At 45.7% G+C, this 21,155-nt stretch overlaps 1 long non-coding RNA gene across 6 annotated transcripts in view; it reads left to right on the top strand.

Annotated features, from left to right (window-relative positions):
* The window catches only part of LOC115089670, a 44,912-nt gene extending 24,668 nt beyond the window's left edge, over positions 1 to 20,244 (top strand). For all 6 annotated transcript variants that reach the window (XR_003856199.1, XR_003856197.1, XR_003856198.1 and 3 more), the window contains 3 exons: positions 10,610 to 10,668; positions 18,799 to 18,857; positions 19,600 to 20,244. This is a non-coding gene — a long non-coding RNA (uncharacterized LOC115089670). The remainder of the gene's footprint in view (positions 1 to 10,609; positions 10,669 to 18,798; positions 18,858 to 19,599) is intronic.
* Positions 20,245 to 21,155: the final 911 nt, after the last annotated feature.

The following is a 21,155-nucleotide window of genomic DNA, read 5'->3' as shown; positions in this document are numbered from 1 at the left end:
AGTTCTTGGAGTAGAAGTCCATTACCTGCTATTAAGTTTATTTATTTATTTATTTATTTATTTATTTCTTTTATATACCGACGTTCGATCGAGATATCACATCGGTTTCCAGATAACTCAAAGAATAGGGTAGTAACAGCCCTATTTTACATTATAACATTGTAATAAAAATAATAAATTGTAACATTGTAATAAATATAACAAATTATACAAATTATAACAGGAATAACAGGATTACGTTGAACATTTGATGTAGTATATAACATATGTACATAAATGACTTGTTGATGAGGATATATTAAGGTTAGGTTGGCAGGGAGGGTTGAAGGGGGGAATGGGGGGGATAGGAGGGGGGAAGGTGGTGCAAGGGAGGGAAGGTGGTGATGCGAGATGCTTGTGTAGGGGGGCGTGGTGTGTTGCAGTTGAATTTGGGTAGGTTACGTGTCAGGTGGGAATGCTTTTAGGAACAGCCATGTTTTGAGGTGTTTTTTGAAGATTTGCAATGAAGGTTCATTTCTGAGACAGGTGGGGAGGGAGTTCCATAAGGAGGGGCCCGCAATTGTTATGGCTCGTTTGCGGGTGACGTTGAGGTGTGCAGATTTGAGATTGGGTACGGCTAGGAGGCCAGTGTTGGTGGATCTGAGAGTTCTTTGAGTAGGGTAAGGTTGTATTCCGTTGTTTAGCCAGTTCATGTTGTTGTTGTTTATTTTTTTGTGCATGAGGGTGAGGGTTTTATACTGGATTCTTTGGGTAATGGGTAGCCAGTGGAGTTCTTTGAGAGTGGGTGTGATGTGTGAGGATTTTTTGTTGTTAGTGATGATTCTGGCGGCAGCGTTCTGTAGCACTTGGAGGGGTTTGATGTGAATTTCTGGTAGGCCAAGGAGGAGGGAGTTGCAGTAATCAAGTTTTGCGAAGATAATTGATTGAAGGACTGTTCGGAAATCGTGCTCTTGGAGAAGGGGTTTGAGTTTTTTTAGTGTCTGGAGTTTGAAGAATCCATCCTTGATTGTATTGGAGATGTGTCGTTTAAAGTTGAGATGGCTGTCGATTGTTACGCCTAGGTTTCTTGTGGACGGCGTGGGTGAGATTTGGGGCACTCCCGGGTTGGTTGAGCTTCCTGGGTGGTCGGAGGGGGTGCACTTGAGTGGAAGAGAGGGTCGGTCATCGTGGATGTGAATGATTTCTGTTTTGGCTTGGTTGAGGCATAGAGATAATTGAGATAGCAAGTGGGATAGATTTGAGCTGAGTTTGTTCCATTTTTCCATGGTTAGTTGGATGGACTTGTTTATGGGGAGTAATATTTGTATGTCGTCTGCATAGATGAAGTAGGTGAGGTTTGCCTCTGAAAGGTATTTGCATAGTGGGATGAGGTAAATGTTAAATAGGGTTGAGGATAGGGAAGAACCTTGAGGGACTCCATGAGTGAGGGGCACTTGAGAGGATTCAGATGAGTTTGTCTTGACGATGTAGGATCTGTTTGAGAGGTAGGAGTTGAACCATTTGATTGTGGTGTCTTGGAGACCAATTTCTTTAAGTCTAGTGAGGAGAGTTCTGTGATTGATGGTGTCAAAGGCGGCGGATATATCAAGAAGTATCAGGAGGAAAGATTTGCCTTTGTCGCGTCCTCTAAGGATGGTATCAGTGAGAGAGAGGAGGAGGGTTTCAGTGCTGAAGAATTTTCTGAAACCATGTTGTGCGGGCTGTAGAACATTATAGGTTGCAAGGTGTTCTGTGAGTTGATTGTTGACTGTTTTTTCGATGATTTTTGCTAGGAATGGGAGGTTGGAGACTGGTCTGTAATTTGCTGGGTCGGATTTGTCGAGTTGAGGTTTTTTGATGATTGGTTTGATGATGGCGTTTTTGAGTTTTTCTGGGAAGATTCCTTGTTCTAGGGATAAGTTGATGATGTAGGTTATTGGTTTGACAATAATCTCTCTGAGTTTTAGGGTTTTGATGGGGATGGGGTCTAGTTTTTGAGTTTTTCTGGGAGTTTTTCTGGGAAGATTCCTTGTTCTAGGGATAAGTTGATGATGTAGGTTATTGGTTTGACAATAATCTCTCTGATGAGTTTTAGGGTTTTGATGGGGATGGGGTCTAGAGGGTGTGATGCAGGGTTGGTTTTTCTGATGATAGGTTCGATTTCTGTGGAAGCAACGGGTGTGAATTGTGACCATGTGTGGATGGGAGGGGGGATGTCAACTGGGTCGTTGTAGTTTTGGGGAATTTTGGCGATGATGTTGTTAACTTTGTCCTTGAAGAATTGTGCTAGTTTTTCACTTGAGATGTTGCTGGAGTTTGGCTTATTGTCATTTTGGATGGGGTTGGTTAGGTCTTTGACATAGGCGAAGAGGGTCCTCGGGTTATATTGGTAATCATGAATTCTTGATGTGTAGAAATTGCGCTTTGCTGTGTTGAGGTCTGTTGTATAGTTATGTAGCAGTGTTCTGAATTTGTCTTTCAGGTTTGAGGTGGGGGTTCGTCTCCATTGTTTTTCAGTTTGTCTCAGTGTTCGCTTTGAGGTTTTCAGTTCTGGGGTGTACCATGGAGCTCTTTGCTTTGTAGATTGCTTGATTTCCTTCCTTATCGTGGGACATAGTGTATTGGCTATGTCTGTGTTGATGGTTATCCAGGAGTTTGTGGCTGTGTTGGCATCATTTAAGTTGATTGTTTTTAGTGCCTCAGGTAGCACTTCGGCGATGTCTTCGCTGGAGCATGGTTTGGTGAATTCGATGATTCGGTTGTTTGTTTGTATTGGGTTGGATTGGAGTTGAAGCTTGGCTTGGATGAGGCTGTGGTCGGACCATGGGGTGGGGGTTGTAGAGGGTGGTCCAGTTGCAGATATTTTGTTGTTTATGAATATTAAGTCCAGGGTATGGCCCGATTTTTGAGTGGGCGTGTTGATGATTTGGGTGAATCCAATGGCAGACATGGTGGAAAGGAGTAGTTCGCTTGTGGGGGAGGGAGGGTGGGTGTCGATATGGAGATTGAAGTCTCCTAGTATGATGGCTGGCTCTTGTAAGTTTATGTGGGTTGTGATGGATTCAATCAGGGGGGAAAGGTTATGTTGTAGGCAACCAGGTGGGGCATATAGGAGGAGTATTTGGAGATGTTTTGATTTGAATAGGTTGGTGTCGATAGGAGGTGGTAAGTTAAGGGAGTGGGAAGAGAATTTAAGTTTTTTGTGTGCTAGGAATAGTAGGCCACCTCCCTTTCTTTTGCTTCTGGGAATGGAGAAAATATTGTATGTGTTTCTGGAGCAGAGCTTTCCAAACTTTTCATGTTGGTGACACACTTTTTAGACAAACATAATTTCACGACACGGTAATTCAGTCTACTAGTAAACCAGAGGTTAAAGGTTAAACGAACGAAACATATTTCGACAATTTATGTATGTTTCCTTAAATATATACATAAATAAAATGTTTCACAACACAACCTATCTCATGAAAACCTTAAATTTATATTAAAAATATATATTCCAAGATTCATGTTATTGTTATAATTTGAGAAACAATAATAAAACAAATTGTCTGTCCCCCACACCCTCATCTCTCTCCTCCCCCCAGCACATGTCTGGCCCCCACACACTCATATCTCTCCCCCTCAAGCACATGTCTGTCCCCCCAGCACGTTTGCCCCCCACTCACTCATCTCTCTCTCCCCAGCACATGTCTGGCCCCCACACTCATGTACCTCGTCTTTTTGATTGTTGCCAGTTAAGTGCTTCACTCCCTTCCATGATCACCAGACACTGCTGCTTGCAGTCAGTACTCCTCATGGCCAGGCCTCATTGGCAGCAGCAGCCAATGCAAGGATGGCTGGGCTCGTTCCACCCACCAAGCCCCCCCAAAAAACGCGATTGACAGCAAAAATCACCCAATAATAAGCAACCCATAAACTGAAAAAAAAAAGTGAATCTCTAGAAAAAAAAAAGCCCAAACTCGCATCAGAGTTGACCGGGCTTGCGCGACACACCTGCACACTGCAGGCGACACACTAACGTGTCCCGACACACAGTTTGGAAAGCTCTGACTTAGAGAATAGACACTGCCATTAGTAATGGTAACATGGAATAGACTTAGTTTTTGGGTACTCGCCAGGTTCTTGTGGCCTGGATTGACCACTGTTGGAAACAGGATGATGGGTTTGATGGACCCTTGGTCTGACCCAGTATGGCATTTTCTTATATAGAATGAAAAATGTGTGATACTTATGGATTGGGGGGGGGGGGGTTGCCTTTTCTGCTTCTGTTTTTTTTCCCCTTTTTGCTTGCTCTGTTTTTTGTTCTTTCTTTATTACTTTTTTTTTTGTAGGGGGGAAGGAGTTTTTTTTTCTTTGTTTTTTCCATTTCACCAGTCACTTCCTTTTATGCCTTCTCTCCCCCAGCCTCTACCTCCCTTTTCCCCTTCAGCTTCTGCTTCCAAATCCCTGCTTCCCTTGCCAGCTTATCTCTCCTTTCAACCTTCATGGGGCCACAGCTTCATCTTGCACTCTGCTGCCTCAGACTCCATTGGCCAGCAGCTGCACCTCCTGCTCTCTGTGGTCTGGCAGCTGAGACTTCAACAGGTTACAGCTGCCCTTCCTCTCTTGACCTATCAGCAGATGCAATTCCTGCTCTGTGTGGTCCAGCAGTTCTCAAAGGACAAGCAGGATGTTGGTCCTCACACATGGGTGACATCATCAGATGGAGCCCTTCATGAAAAATTTCTGTCAGAGTTTCTAGAACTTTGACTAGGCACACTGAGCATGCCCAACATGCCGTTAATCACATGTCCATGCAGGGTTCCTCTTCAATCTCTCTTTTTCCGCGAAGCTGAACCATCACGGTTGTGGAGTTCGTGCTTTTTTCTTGAGAAATCTTCCTTCCCGAGTCACTCCCGAGTCTTGGTATTGGTAAGTTTTTTGTGGTACTTTGCAGTTGATTACCAACAGTGAACAGTGTCACCTCCCGGTGGCCATCAGCCATCAACCGCGTGCTGCGTTCATTTTGACATGGCATCATTCGGTTTTCGCCGCTGCCCCCAGTGCCCCCGGACCGTGTAGATCACAGACCCCTACGAGTCCTTTGCCTGGGGGCATCGCATGATGTCCGTGTCTGCGATCTTTGTGCTCAGATGACCCCAAAAAGTCACCGAGCACACCTGGACAAAATGGAGAAGCTGTTTGGCGCAAAAAATCAGAACCTTCATCGGCGTCCGGGACTTCTACACCTCAAGGAAAGGGAGTCTCGGCCTTAAACCCCTCAGTATCTCCTCCGCTACCAACCCTCGATTCTGAGGTAGGGTCAGGGGACTGTGCGAGCTCATTTTCCTCGTGGTCCAGATCGGGTTCCTCTCTGGGGCGGAGAGGAGCAGTAGTGGCGGCGGTGAGGGAGGGAGGGAAGGAAGGGAACCCCCCCCCCCCCCCCCGAGATCTTCTGCCTGCTCCATCTGGGTTCTGACCGACGGCCCGCAAATGCGCCGTAGAGAGCAGCTCTACGGCGCATGCGTGGGTGAGCACGTCGGTCAGAGCTGAGCGTGCCTGCAAAAAAAATGGCGCGGCGAGGAGTAGTAGGGGCGGTGGCGGCAAGGGGCGGCGGCAAGGAGCAGTAGCGGCGGTGGGGAGTGACTGAGTGGAGGGGGGAGGGAGGAGAGAATAACTGAGGGGAGGGAGGAGAGAGTGACTGGGGGGAGGGAGGAGAGAGTGACTGGGGGGAGGGAGGAGAGAGTGACTGGAGGGAGGGAGGGGGGAGTGACTGGAGGGGAGGGAGCCTTCGATTCCACTGGGACTGCCGCAAGAGCCAACTCCATTGGTGCTTGCGCCTCTGGAGCGGCTGGACCTGCTGCTCAGTGTTTTATCGACACAGCCAGCTCCAATGCCTCAAACTCCTTCACTGTCGAAGGGAGCATCGCTGCTGCCTCCACCAGGCCCATTCCGGTGAGTTATTAGACGAGAAAGGTCCATCGGGGTCGACTGTACCCAGGCCGCACAAGTCTCCCCAGCAGGCTCTAGCACACCAGGAGCCATTGGAACCGATGTCCTTAGTGCCTTTGATGCCCCTGGTGTTCCTGATGCGGTTCAAGATCTCATTGGTGCCCCCACAGCCTTCCGGGTTGCGGCCTTGGGCTCCGGTGGGGGTTCTACCTCCTGCTTCTCTGGGTGTTCAAAATGAAGGGGAAGCCCCGTATGATCTTTGGGAGGGAGAGGTATCCTTTTCCTCCACGGAGGAACCCGAGGACTTGCCTTCCGAACCTTCTCTGCCAGAGGAAAAGCGGAAATCCCCTCCAGAGGATCAGTCTTTGCTGGGTTTGTCAAGGCCATGGTGGAGTCTGTGCCTTTCCAGCTCTTAACAGAACAGAATTCTCGTCCCAAGTTGTTATGGATCCTGCAATTTCTTGATGCTCCTAAAGAAGTGGTGGCTGCAACTGTACATGACATTTTTAAGGAGCTAGTCATCCGGCTCTGGGTCCATCCCATCTTCATCCCTCCAGCAAACTGCAAGACGGATGCAGTCTATCTAGTCCAGCCCACACCAGTTTTGAATGCTGATAGTTTCCACAGCAGTCGGTGGTGGTGGAATCGGCCCTAAAGAAGGCAAAGAGGCTCTGGACTCATGTTTTGGCCTCCCCGGGTCGGAAGCACAGAGCTCTGGATGCTCTTGGACAGCAGGTATTCCAAGGCTCAGTGTTGGCAGCCAGGATTGCCTGCTATCAACTTTATATAGGCCAGTACCCCAGAAACGTCTGGAAACAAGTTCAAGAATTGGGGGAATGCCTCTTGCAAAAATTTTAGGATGAGTTTCAGAGGATAGTTCAACAGGGCCTGGACTGTGATCAACACGAGGCCCGCTCTACATATGACGTGTTTGAGACAGCTATGAGGGTTGCAGCATCGGGCATGGGGGCTCGTCACGTGGCCTGGCTGCGTGCATCCGACCTCCATCCAGAAGTGCAGTACTGTCTAGCAGATCTTCCTTATATGGGGGAGAACCTGTTCGGGGACAAAATTATAGGTGGTAGCACAACTAAAGGACTATCACGAAACCCTTCGACAGTTGTCAGCCAGCATTTCGGACACCTAGCCCTCGGGCAAGAAACCTGCCAGGCTATACTCAAGATGGCCATTTTACCGGCCACGCAAGTATTATCTGCCAGCGTCCAGAGCAAGTCCCCAGTGTGGGTGCCAGCTAGGCTGAGGGCACGACAATCGACCGATGGATTTCAGTTACCTCGGACCACTGGGTCCTCTCCATTGTAAGGCAGGGGTACAGATTGCATTTCCAATGAACTCCTACTCGTCTTCCATGTCCTCAGTGGAGAAGCATAGAGAACCAGCAGATATTTCAAATATAGCTCTCCATCCTCTTAATTGCTCGAGCGGTCGAACCAGTCCTGCCAGGCCAACAGGGAGACGGGTTCTACTCCAGGTATTTCCAGATTCCCAAAAAAACTGGTGGCCTTCACCCCATACTGGATCTGAGGGTATTGAACAGTTTTCTTGTCAGAGAAAAATTCAAGATGGTCTCTTTGGGAACTCTGATCCCTCTCATCTGGGCTGGGGACTGGCTCTGCTCCCTTGATCTCAAGGACGCATACGCCCATATCCTCATTTCTCCCATAAATCAGAGGTATCTGCGGTTCCTGGTAGAGGAAGAGCACTACCAGTATCACGTACTAACTTTCGGCCTGGCGTTGGCACCCCGCGTCTTCACAAAATGCCTGGCGGTAGTGGGGACCTATCTCTGGAGACAAAGAATACATATCTTCCCTTACCTCAATGATTGGCTAATCAAGAGCGATTCCAGGCAGGGGGGTGCTGCGTTCCCTATAGTCCACCATACGTGCCCTGGAGGAACTAGGATTTCTAATCAACTACCAGAAATCCCATCTCCAGCCATCAACTGCAGTTGGACTTCATTGGGGCCAGGCTGGACACTATCCAGAAGAAGGCCTTCTTGCCCCGAGGCCGAGCACTGACCCTTGCTTCCCTGGCACGGGTAGTCTCCTGTTGCCCTCATGTCTCGGTGCACCAGTTTCTGCAGCTTTTGGGGCACCAGGCAACAGTTCACATCACTCTGTTTGCTCAACTGCACATGCGCAGGGCACAGTGGACGTTGCATTCCCAGTAGTGCCAATCCTCTCAGGACCTTCAGGCTCGTGTCCTGATCACTGCTCCCCTTTGGCAGTCCCTCGTGTAGAGGTCAACCCTATCAAATCTGGAAAAGGAGATGCCCTTCTGGATCCCTCAGTCCCCAGATTGTCCTTACCACAGGCTCATCTCTCAGGTTGGGGGGCCCATGTTGCAGGTCTCAACCCTCAGGGCCTTTAGTCTGTGCAAGAGCGGTATTTTCAGATAAATGTTCTGGAGTTACGAGCGATCCGTTAAGCCCTGAGGGCGTTCAGGGAGCACTTTCTCAACAAAGTGGTTCTGGTCCAGACTGACAATCAGGTGGCAATGTAGTACTTGAAACAAGCAAGGAGGGATGGGATCATACCTCCTCTGCCAGGAGCAGTCCAGATTTGGTCCTGGGCTCTCAAGAATGGCATCTTCCTTCGAGCCGTGTATCTCCAGGGGTGGAAAACATCCTGGCGAACTCCTTAAGTCAGGCCTTCTGTCCCCACGAATGATCCCTGAACCATCACCTATTGGAGACCCCGGACATAGATCTGTTCGCGTCCCTAGAGAACAAGAAGGTGGATTGCTTCTGCTCTCTGGGACAGGCAGGCAGGAGATTGGTATCAATTGCCTTTGCACATCACTAGGGCACCAGTCTGTACACTTATCCTCCCTTCAGCTGTTCTCAGACACTTCAAAAGCTCCAACAGGACCGAGACACCATGATCCTGGTTGCGCCCTTTTGGCCATGCCAGATCTGGTGGTTCTACAAGAACTGGCCTCACGCCCTCCGATCTGGCTGGGGGCTGCTCCCGACCTGATCACTCAAGACCAGGGCAAACTACGCCACCCCAATCTCCGAACCTTGTCCCTCATGGCTTGGATGTTGACTGGGTGACCATTCAGACCCTGGGCCTTTTGGAAGGCATGTCTCGGGTTCTCTTGGGATCCAGGAAACCTTCCACGAGGAGATCTTACAATTTCAAGTGGCAGAGGTTCTCAATTTGGTGTGACGGGCTCGGTCTAGACCCATTCTCATGTTCTCCACTGAGTCTTTTAGACTACCTATTGCACCTCTCCGACTCTGGCTTTTGAGAATAACTTCAGTGAGAGTTCACCTTAGGGGCATACCATCAAGGGATGGATGGCGCTTCCATTTTTACTCATCTACTCATAGGGCGGTTCATGCGAGGCTTGTTGAGGCTTAAGCCTCCGATGCAGCCCCCAGCAGTCTCTTGGGACCTCAGTGTGGTCCTGACCCATCTCATGAAGCCTCCATTTGAGCCCCTGCAGTCTTGCAATCTGAAGTACCTATCCTGGAAGGTCATGTTCTTGGTGGCAGTCAGTAAGCTTCAGGCTTTGGTGTCATACCCCCCTTAATACAAAATTTTGTCATGAAGAGGAGGTCTTGCATACACACCAGAAGTTCCTTCCCAAGGTGGTCACTGTGTTCCATCTCAATCAATCTATTATATTGTCTACCTTTTTTCCAAGACCGCACGCTCACCATACTCTGGATTGTAAAATGGCCCTGGCCTTTTACCTGGAACAGACAGCACCTCACCACTTGTCCACTCAACTCTGTCTCCTTCGTCAAAAACAGGTTGGGAGTAGCAGTGTCCAAGCAGACCTTGTCTCATTGGCTAGCAGTCTGTATTTCCTTCTGCCTTGCTCAAGCAGGCCTGCAAATTGAAGGTCACATCAAGGCTCATTTGGTTTGGTCCCTGTCTATTTCGGTGACTCACTTGCATGCAGTACCCATTCATGAGATATGCAGGGTGGTGACCTGGAGTTCCCTCCACATATTCGCCTCTCATTGTCTGGACAAAGATGAGCGGCATGACAGTCATTTCGGCCAGTCGGTCCTCCGTAATCTATTTCAGCCATGAAAACCCAACTCTTCCTGCCTTGGACCCTTCTTTGGGTGCAGGCTTGCTCCCTATGATCTAGCAGCTCGAGTTGTTGTGCACTTTTGCACCTGTTAAATGCTGCCTTTGTTGGGAGCAACCTGTAGCTACATATTCACCCATGTGTGAGGACTACCATCCTGTTGTCCTTGGAGAAAGCAGAGTTGCTTACCTGTAATAGGTGTTCTCCAAGGACAGCAGGACAGTCCTCATAAAATCCACCCATCACCCCATGGAGTTGGGTTTTTTTCGGTTTGTTATTTTATTTTTTGCAAATTCTATGTTATAAGACTGAAGAGGGACCCCCACATGGTTAGCGGCATGCTGGGCATGCTCAGTGTGCCTAGGCAAAGTTGTAGAAATGTTGACAGAAGTTTTCCTTGCCAGGCTGCATCTGATGTCACCCACATGTGAGGCTAACATCCTGCTGTCCTTGGAGAATACATGTTACAGGTAAGCATCTCTGCTTTACAGATGCTCTTCCTGCTTTCTGCTGCTGAGAGACTGCTGGCAGATGCCAGGAATAAAAGTTTAGTTGCCTGGGTTACCAGGATTTTTCCATCCCTGTGGTTCTCACATTTGTATTTTTTTTTCTTTTTCATTTGTAGATGCTTGCACAGTCACTGAACCACCTATAAACCTCATCCAGCATGGGCACAATTAAAAAGTAAGTTATGGATTATAGTAATGTCCAGTTAATTTTGTGATCTCCTGTAGGTACAAATAGAAACCCTCTAACTCCACATTACGCTTGTTCTATCATTGACAAGTGGTTATGGCATAGAGGGCAGAGTGAGTGGATGATACCTACGGCTGAGTAGACTATTTTGGTGAGCTGCTCGGCATACGCTAACTCCAACAGAAGTACACTGCTTTATCCACAGCCCTGGATAGGGGCCTGCTTGGAACACAGTGCCCAAAATAGGTCGCAGATATATGGAGCAAAGTCACTGATTCCTCTGCAGACAAGGCATGCCAAGCCACACCAGTGGGTTCTGCACCTCTGCCAGCAGATGGAGATGGAGTAAAGCGGACTCTCTAACATCACAGACGTATAGCCCTGTCCTGACATCAGCCTGCCTGTATTCTCTGTCACCAGCAGATGATGGACATGCATCTCCCTAAGGGGGATTGTTTGCAGTAAAAAAAAAAAAAAAGAAGAAGAAGAAATTGGAGAAGATACCATTTGAGCGCCTGAGGTGACCCCCAATTTGGTCCCTCCCTCAGTCGAGCATTTTAAGTCTGGGAGCCTGGCAGGCGTAGACTTTAAAAAAAAGAAAGAAAGAAAAGAGGTTTGAGGACAAGGGAGTAGTTTGTGGTGAAGGCGTGTGCCCTCTCCCCCAGTAGTTGGTGACCCGTTCGTGCTCTCAACCAGGGAGGATTGAGCTCAGGTTTAAAAAAAATTGGGAAGTTTTAGTTCCCCTCTTTTTCCTTACCAGGTCTTCTTCCCTTAGCGTTTCTTACCCCCTTTCGCTTCTCTGGGGAGTTAATGTAGAGCGGAAGTGGCTTGGGCCCGGCGGGTTGAGCAGCTTTTGGCTGCTTCTCAGGCTGCATGGTAGACCATGATGGCGATTTTGAAGACACTTCGTGTGGATGTGGGTGACACTGCGGGCTTGCAAATGAAAGATCCCATATTAGTCACCTTACACAAAGCATCATGTTTCTTTCTCCTTCTGGATACAATTCAGGAGTTGATTGACCTTGAATGGAGCACTCCAGAGGCAGATTTTAAAAGGGAGGTGCACTTTGGCGGGTTTGTACCCCTTGGATCCAAAGGCAAGGGATCAGTTGTCATTTCTGAAGGTGGATGCATTGGTATGCACTGTTACCAAGCAAACCACTATTCCAGTGGAAGGGAGGGGAAGCTCTAAAAGATGTTGAGGATACCTACAGTACCTGAATGTAAACCGATGTGATATCTCAGATCGAATGTCTGTATATAAAAATAATAAATAAATAGAAGGATTGAGGCTATCCTTAAGCAGGCCTCTTTGAGGCAATGGCAACGAATTTGCAAATTGCATCTTGCTGCTGCCTCGGGCTGGTTTGCGTCTCTCTCAGGAGACACAAGGAGCAGAGTCCAGTGGTGGATCGGTTATGGAACTGGGGGCTGCATTCTTAGCCGATGTGGATTGTGACTTGGTGTGTGTCGCTCCTAGAGGGGTGACTTCTGTGATAGCAGCTAGATGCCAGTTTTGGCTGCAAAATTGGTTGGCAAACACTATTTCCAAGTCCAGTCTCACAAGGTTATCCTTTAAGGGTTCCCTTATATTTGACAGTGAGTTGGAGAAAATGGCAAATAGCTGGGGGGATGGGGGGGAATTAAAGGTTCCTTGTTTACCCAAGGTCAAGAAGGCAGCATTGCATCCTTTTGTGGCAAAGGGCCATTCCGGGGTTTCCTGTCGGTTTCGTTCTTACAGAGAGCCATCTACTCAAAGGTCTTGTCCCTACGGGAAGATCTCAGTCCTTTCGGCCTAGAAAGCCTGGTAAGGATGCGGGTTCCGGGACCGAAGCACCTTGATCTTCACAATGAAGGTGTAAGGACTCACCTACTGGTTCAAGAGATAGACGGGCATCTGTCTCTCTTTTATCAGAGGTGGGTCCAGATTATGGTGGATGTAGTGAGGGGCGGATATGCGCTGAAATTTTGCCAAATTCCTCCAAATGCCTTTATGGTCTCTCCGTACAACTCTCTGCAGAAGAGTGGTAGTGGAAACTATATTAAGGAGGCTGTTAGATTTGACGGTCGTAATTCCTGTTCCCAGATCGCAGGAAATACGGGGCACTATTCCATTCCCAAGAAAGAGGAGGGATCTTTTCGGCCCAAGGATTCAATCAACATGTGTGTGACTCATTTCTGAATGGAATCTCTATATTCCGTAATTATGGCAAAACAAGCAGGGGAATTTCTCTTGTCTCTCGAACTGACGGAAGCATATCTACATATTCTCATTCGCCAGAAACATCAGCATTTCCTGCACTTTGCCATGCTGGAATGTCATAATCAATTTCAGGCCCTGCCCTTTGGACTGGCTACGGCACCAAGGACCTTCTCCAAGGTCATGGTAGTGGTAGCAGTGTCTATGCAAGGAGGGCATTCTAGTCCATCTGTATCAGGACGACTGGTTGATTCAGGCCAGAAGTGCAGAAGAGAGTCGCTTGGCTTCTCGCAAGGTGATCTCCTTGGTGCAGGAGCTAGGCTGGGTAGTGAACTTGGTCAAGAGCAGTTTTCAGCCATCTCAGACACTAGAGTATCTCTGCATTTGATTCAATACGGAGAAGAGCAGAGTTTCTGCCAGACAGTCGTATTCAGAAATTACTCAAGTTTTAGGCCCTGAGAAGGGCTATTTGCCCTAACGTTATAGTCTCATCAGTAAGTCTTGGGGTCTATGGCAACCACATTGGATGTTGACCTCTGGGCGAGAACTCAAGTTGCTCTCCCAATGGAATCTGCAGTCACAGGAGTAACCGGTGAGACTCCACTTGCCATTGGAGGTGAGGGTCCAGTTGCAGTGGTGGTTACAAGTGGATCATCTCAGGAAGGAGGTTTCCTTAGAGACACCGGACTAGATGGTGCTCATGAAATGCAAGTCTTCTGGGTTGGGGGGCTCACTGTCAAGAGTTGGTGGCGCAAGATTGCTGGAGTACCAAGGAGCGGCAGTGGACCATCAGTCAGAAGCAAGTGTGGTTCGTCTGGCATGCTTGTGGTTCGCTGAGCGACTTGGAAGCTCAATCGTTGAGGATAATGTTGGACAATGCCACGACGGTGGCCTACATCAATCATCAAGGCGGAACCAGAAGCCAACAGGTGTTGGTGGAGATAGATGCGCTCATGGTGTGTGCAGAACATCTCCAGGACATATCCACCTCCCACACTGCCGAAAAAGACAATGTTGGGCTGAATTCCTCAGCGGGCAGGCCTTGGACCCAGGAGAGGGGGAATTGGTGGGCAAAGCCTTTCAACTCAGTGACGTTCTGGGGTCGTCCATATCTGTATTGCTGGTGACCTCCAACAACGCGAAGGTACCATGGTTTTCAGTTGCAGAAGGAATCCAAGAGCAATAGATAATTGATGCTCTTGTTCAGGTGTGGCTGTGGAGTGGGATGTTGTATACCTTCCCACCAAGGCTGTTGATAGGCAGGGTCATTCGTTAGATTGCGAGTCAAAATGAAACTATCCTTCTTGTGGCTCTAGATTGGCCCTAGAGGCCATAGTATGCTGATCTTCAGAGACTACTGGTGTACAGTCCTTTCAGATTGCCACTCAGGGAGGATCTGTTGCATCAGGGGCCCATAGTGCAAGAAGTTCTGGGTTGATTTTGTCTTATGGATTGGCCCTTGAGAGGGCTCGGTTGCTGAAGTGTGGTTATTCTTCATCGGTGATTTCCACTTTGCTTTGGGCAGGAAATATTCTTCATTTATAGCTTATGTTAGAGTTTGGAAAGTTTTTGAGAGCTGGTGTGAGCAGTGTAGTGCTCAGCCTCTCAGAGTTGAAATTCCATTGTTAGGAAAAAACTGAAAGGAGCAGCTACAAAAGTAAAAAGTGTGCAAGAGGCGTGGTCATTGTTAAAAAGAATACCATTCTAGAAGCACAGTCCAGATGTATTCCACACATTAAGAAAGGTGGAAAGAAGGCAAAATGATTACCGGCATGGTTAAAGGGGGAGGTGAAAGAAGCTATTTTAGCCAAAAGATCTTCATTCAAAAATTGGAAGAAGGATCCAACAGAAGAAAATAGGATAATGCATAAACGCTGGCAAGTTAAATGTAAGACATTGATAAGACAGGCTAAGAGAGAATTTGAAAAGAAGTTGGCCGTAGAGGCAAAAACTCAAAGTAAAAACTTTTTTAAATATATCCGAAGCAGAAAGCGTGTGAGGGAGTCAGTTGGATCATTAGGTGATCGAAGGGTTAAAGGAGCACTTAGAGAAGATAAGGCATCACGGAAAGATTAAATGATTTCTTTGCTTCGGTGTTTACTGAAGAGGATGTTGGGGAGGTACCCGTACTGGAGAAGGCTTTCATGGGTAATGATTCAGATGGACTGAATCAAATCACGGTGAACCTAGAAGATGTGGTAGACCTGATTGACAAACTGAAGAGTAGTAAATCACCTGGACCGGATGGTATACACCCCAGAGTTCTGAAGGAACTAAAAAATGAAATTTCAGACCTATTGGTAAAAATTTGTAACCTATCATTAAAATCATCCATTGTACCTGAAGACTGGAGGATAGCTAATGTAACCCCAATATTTAAAAAGGGCTCCAGGGGCGATCCGGGAAACTACAGACCGGTTAGCCTGACTTCAGTGCCAGGAAAAATAGTGGAACGTGTTCTAAATATCAAAATCACAGAACATATAGAAAGACATGGTTTAATGGAACAAAATCAGCATGTCTTTACCCACGGCAAGTCTTGCCTCACAAATCTGCTTAACTTTTTTGAAGGAGTTAATAAACATGTGGATAAAGGTGAACCGGTAGATGTAGTATAATTGGATTTTCAGAAGGCGTTTGACAAAGCTCCTCATGAGAGGTTTCTAGGAAAAGTAAAAAGTCATGGGATAGGTGGCGATGTCCTTTCATGGATTGCAACCTGGCTAAAAGACAGGAAACAGAGAAGGATTAAATGGACAATTTTCTCAGTGGAAGGGAGTGGGCAGTGGAGTGCCTCAGGGATCTGTATTGGGACCCTTACTTTTCAATATATTTATAAATGATCTGGAAAGAAATACGAGTGAGATAATCAAATTTGCAGATGATACAAAATTGTTCAGAGTAGTTAAATCACAAGCAGATTGTGATAAATTGCAGGAAGACCTTGTGAGACCGGAAAATTGGGCATCAAAATGGCAGATGAAATTTAATGTGGATAAGTGCAAGGTGATGCATATAGAGAAAAATAGCCCATGCTAAAGTTACACAATGTTAGGTTCCATATTAGTTGCAATAACCCAAGAAAGAGATCTAGGCGTCATAGTGGATAACACATTGAAATCGTCAGTTCAGTGTGCTCCGGCAGTCAAAAAAGCAAACAGAATGTTGGGAATTATTAGAAAGGGAATGGTTAATAAAACGGAAAATATCATAATGCCTCTGTATCTCGCTCCATGGTGAGACCGCACCTTGAATACTGTGTACAATTCTGGTCGCCGCATCTCAAAAAAGATATAATTGCGATGGAGAAGGTACAGAGAAGGGCTACCAAAATGATAAGTGGAATGGAACAGCTCCCCTATGAGGAAAGACTAAAGAGGTTAGGACTTTTCAGCCTGGAGAAGACGGCTGAGGGGGGGATATGATAGAGCTGTTTAAAATCATGAGAGGTCTAGAACGGGTAGATGTGAATCAGTTATTTACTCTTTTGGATAGTAGAAAGACTAGGGGGCACTCCATGAAGTTAGCATGTGGCACATTTAAAACTAATTGGAGAAAGTTCTTTTTTACTCAACGTGCAATTAAACTCTGGAATTTGTTGCCAGAGGATGTGGTTAGTGCAGTTAGTATAACTGTGTTTAAAAAAGGATTGGATAAGTTCTTTGAGGAGAAGTCCATTACCTGCTATTAATTAAGTTGACTTAGAAAATAGCCACTACTATTACTAGCAACAGTAACATGGAATAGACTTAGTTTTTGAGTACTTGCCAGGTTCTTATGGCCTGGATTGGCCACTGTTGGAAATAGGATGCTGGGCTTGATGGACCCTTGATCTGACCCAGTATGGCATGTTCTTATGTTCCAATGATACTGGAATTTTTACAAGAAGGAGTGCTTGAAGACTTGGCCCTTAACACTCTGAAGATGCAGATAGCAGCTCTTGCTCATTATAGGGATATGTCAGTGGTGGAACATTGTCTTCTCATCCAGATGTGTCCAGGTTTTTGAAGTGAGTTAAGCATCTATGTCCTCCCTTGCAGCTTCTGGTGCCTTTTTGCGACCTGAATCTGGTCTTGAGTTTTTTGGCATGTCCTGCTTTTCAGCCACTGCGTATTCTCTCTTTTCAGCTGCTCACCTTGAAAACAGTTTTTCTCATAGTAATTTTTTCAGCACCATGAGTTTCCAAGCTGCAAGCTCTTTTTGCCCTGAGCTGTTTCTACTAGTGGTTCCGGGGGCGTTACAGCTTAGAACTGTACCTTCCTTTTTGCCAAAAGTGGTTTTGGAGTTTCATTTGAATCAGTCTATTTCCCTACCTATGCTGGACAGGGATAGAGATGAGCATGATTATCGTCTGTTGTATGTCTTGGATGACAAGCAGCATCTAATGAGGTATTTGAAGATTACTAAATCTTTCAGGAAGTCTGATCGACTGTTTGTGCTCCATGGTGGATGTAAACAGGATGAACCGGCGACGCGGGCAACTATAGCCCGTTGAGTAAAAGAAGTCATCACGCTCACCTATGTAGATGCTGATGTCCCATTGCCTAGACAGGTTAGGGCACATTCCACTAGGGCTCAGGCGGTATCGTGGGCGGAGCCTCCTGTCGAGATTTGCCAAGCAGTGACATGGTCTTCCTTACATACTTTCTCCAAGTATTACCTCTTTGACATTCGGGCCCAAGAGGATCTGGCCTTCACACATGCGGTGTTGACAGGATCGCGCCCTTTTCAGGAGTAGCTTTGATACATCCCACTGATGTGGATTGGGCCTGCCTAAATGCAGAGGAAGGAGAAATTACTGCTTACCTGATGATTTCCTTTCCCCTAAGGGGAAGGCAGGCCAATCCATAACCTGCCCTGGGCTGCCTACTTTCTTTTAGTTCGTTCCTTTATATGGATGATGAAGAGTGTTATTTCTATCTGTTCGTTTGAAGGGCTGGTAAGTGAAATAACCAGCCCCTAAGTTTTGTGCATGTTAATTCTTTTAGCTGAGCTCAATTTTCCATTTGGTTGGAAGCATGAGTGGTTGTCTGTTAATAGTCATGTTCAAGATCAGTTTGTCCACAGTTTGGTTTTTCCAGAGAATACTGGCAGGCTGATGTCAGGGCAGCGGGTCTGATTTACTCCGTCTCCATCTGCTGGTAGAGGTACATAACCCACTTGTGTAGATTGGCCTGCCTTTTGTAGAGGAAAAAAAAATTATCAGGTGTGCATGTTTTGTGTGCATGTTTTGCATTATACATTTCAATATAGCCAATATTTGAGATTGCTTTTAAATTCAGTTAGTAGTATTAGTATCTTTATTTTCCATAGATGAAGTAGAATAGCCAGTAAATTTTGGAAGTATTTCTATAAATAGCTCTTCAAATGGCATGTGGAAAAAGTTATGGTTTACAGCACAAACTGGAATACGCCAGTACTGCTGCCTCAGACAGCTTAACCAACGCTGCTCTTGAAACGATACAGCAAAGTTGTATCTGTCGGACGATTTGTGCTGCAGTTCAAGGCGTGATCCTTCGGCGTACGGCGCTTGGAATTTGTGCGTTAAGTCGCTTTGACAGCTTCCTGCTGTAGTGCTTTGCAGCAGGGCCCCTTGTGTGGCCGCTCGGCGTCTTAGGACAGACGACAGGCTGCAGATTGCCCAACGTGTTCCTTACAGATTTTTTGTAAGCATTGGGTCCTCCTTTCTCTGAGGTATGTACATGAGAGCATGGTAGCATGCAGACCCATTATTGTTCAGCCTTAGTGCCTTAGTCATGGGCGGGGAGGAGGTTTAAGTTTGTTTTTTGGGTTGTTTTTTTTTTTTTTACTTCCCAGTATTACAATCGAAATGTAGCCCAAATTTTCTTTTTTAATTTCCTATTTATTTGCATATTGAAGACATTCTGAGAATGTCTCTTGTATTTTTCCTTTTGCAGGGACATGGGGACCTTGTCGGAGAATTGTTTTTAGCATGAGAAACGGAATGTTAGTGCTGGTGAGTACCTTGAGCTGCTTGGGAAAATGAATGTGTTGACTTGTGATGTAGAGAGAGCACCTAGTTACTGAGATTCCCAGTTCAGCTTTCATGTCTTCCTTGAGTGGTTAATAACCCATGATTCAGTGGGGATTCTCCGAAGGATCTTTAACCTGTTAACTTCTTTGGAAGCTCCTTCTAGTTTTGTGAGTTGGATCAGATTTGGTATAGTTGATTTATAATGTATTATTTAGGTAGCACTATTAGTATATATAGTGCTATGCCAGATACAAAGGGTCATGCCACAAAGAGTTTACCTTTCAGTTAAAGAAGATTGAATTAGGAAAGGAGGCTATAGAACAAAAGGGGTCATGAGATGAGGTTGAAAGGGGGAAGACTTGGGAGTAATCTTAGGAAATATTTCTTTACAGAGAAAGGCGGTGGATGCAAAGAACAGCCTCCCAGTGGAGGTGGTAGGAGACAAAAGCATTAACTGAATTCAAGAAAGCCTTGGATAAATGCTAAATTAATTGGGACAGATGAGCAGACTGGATGGGCCGTACACTCTTTTTCTGCCGCCATGTTTTTATGGTATTTAAATTTGAGATTGCAGGATTCATAGCTCTGATTCTAATCGTTGTACCGTAACCACTACGCTACTGGCTCCTTACACATGAACTCCAGTATGTGAACAGAATTTTCTTATAGCACTGAGCAGAAATGAGGTTTTTCTCTTGAACATTTCCCCATGTTTGATCCACAGAAACCTCTCGGAGGACTGCAGAAAATGGAGTGCATTTCCCCTACTCACCAGTACAACCAGCAAGCGACCATGGGAGCAGAACCAAGAGAGAAATGGCTTATAAACACTTGTTCAGCACTGAGCAAGGAAATAACTTTCTGGGCGGAGCGCAGTGGCTTACCGTTTCATTGTGCCTAACGAGCAGAGGTCATATTGCGCAGGCTTGCTATTTCTAAAGGAAATCGGATGATTTCAGAGCCCAGTGGATTGTTTTATAACATGACCAATGTGGGTGATGTATTCATCGGATAAGAAACCCTTGCAGCTTTTGTCTACATAGAAAGTAAAAATGTATGTGTTTTACTTCATTGTAGTAGTAATTTTCCTTTGATAGCGTAAAAATGTTATGACAGAACCCATGTTTTTAGCTGCTAGAGATATTAGAAAATGATTGTTTTTGCAAACTATGATCGTTTGTCTACTTGTTTGTATTAAATATACTATAGGTAGAAGAAGATTAGCATTACATAGATAGAGCTAGATTAGACATAGATATACATTTACCAAACTGAAATACAATATCTTTCTTTGGTTTGCATTTTTCTCAATCCCACGTTGTCATGGTCTTTTTTTTCCAATGCTAATAAAAAAATTTTAAAAAACGCACACACTTCTCTCTCACTGTCATTATCCTTGGAGCTTTGTATTGCATGGCTATGGGTGGCTGTGCTTCTATAAAATTGTTATCGGGCAGCAGCTATCAACCAGACTTAGCAGCAGAACTCAGCTGCATTGTGTCATAAGATTCAGATACAAAAAATCATAGCGCAAAAGCAAAGGAAGAATTTGAATGGAAAATGGTTCAACAGATGTTGTATCATCATACAAGGTATACCTGTTTCTATTTCCAACAATATTTATTCCTTTATTATAAACATATCATTAAAAACATTTACATAATTTCACATCCACTCATACCACATTCATCCACCAATAACAATACAATAATACTTATCGCACATATTCCTTACAGTCTAAAAATACAATATTCAGTTCTTGTAAACACTCACAAGTCTTGTCAAAAACTTTCCTACTACTGTACAAAATTTATCTTGTTTTTCTAAATTTACCCTTTTTTCAAAGTTCCCCCCCCCCCCCCCCAAATATTTCCTTGTACTTCTCAAAAACTCCCAAGAAGAGACTCCTGTTTCACCCGATGGTTTCCTCAGGGAAGTTGGGTGATTACCTTTATGAAAATTTTCTAGTAAACCCAGCATTCTATATAGTACTTAAAATACATAAGAATTTATCTCCACCAGGAAGACCCATTGTCTCCGGAATAGGTTCTCTTTTTGAGCCCATTTCTAAATATGTAGATCATTTATTGCAATCCAGTGTACAACAGATTGATTCATATGTTAAGGATTCAGTAGATTTCATAAAGATGTTAGATCAATTGGAAGGGATTGAAAAAGACTGGTGGCTGGTTACTGCTGATATTTATTCGCTTTATATAAACATACCACAGAATTAGGCTATAGGAATTGGGCAGGAAGTGTTGAATAGAACAGAGATGT

This window comes from Rhinatrema bivittatum, chromosome 4 (assembly GCF_901001135.1).
Source record: "Rhinatrema bivittatum chromosome 4, aRhiBiv1.1, whole genome shotgun sequence".
Classification (NCBI taxonomy): Eukaryota; Metazoa; Chordata; class Amphibia; order Gymnophiona; family Rhinatrematidae; genus Rhinatrema; species Rhinatrema bivittatum.
Note: the sequence above shows the minus strand (reverse complement) of the source record. Positions and strands in the feature narration are given on the sequence as shown.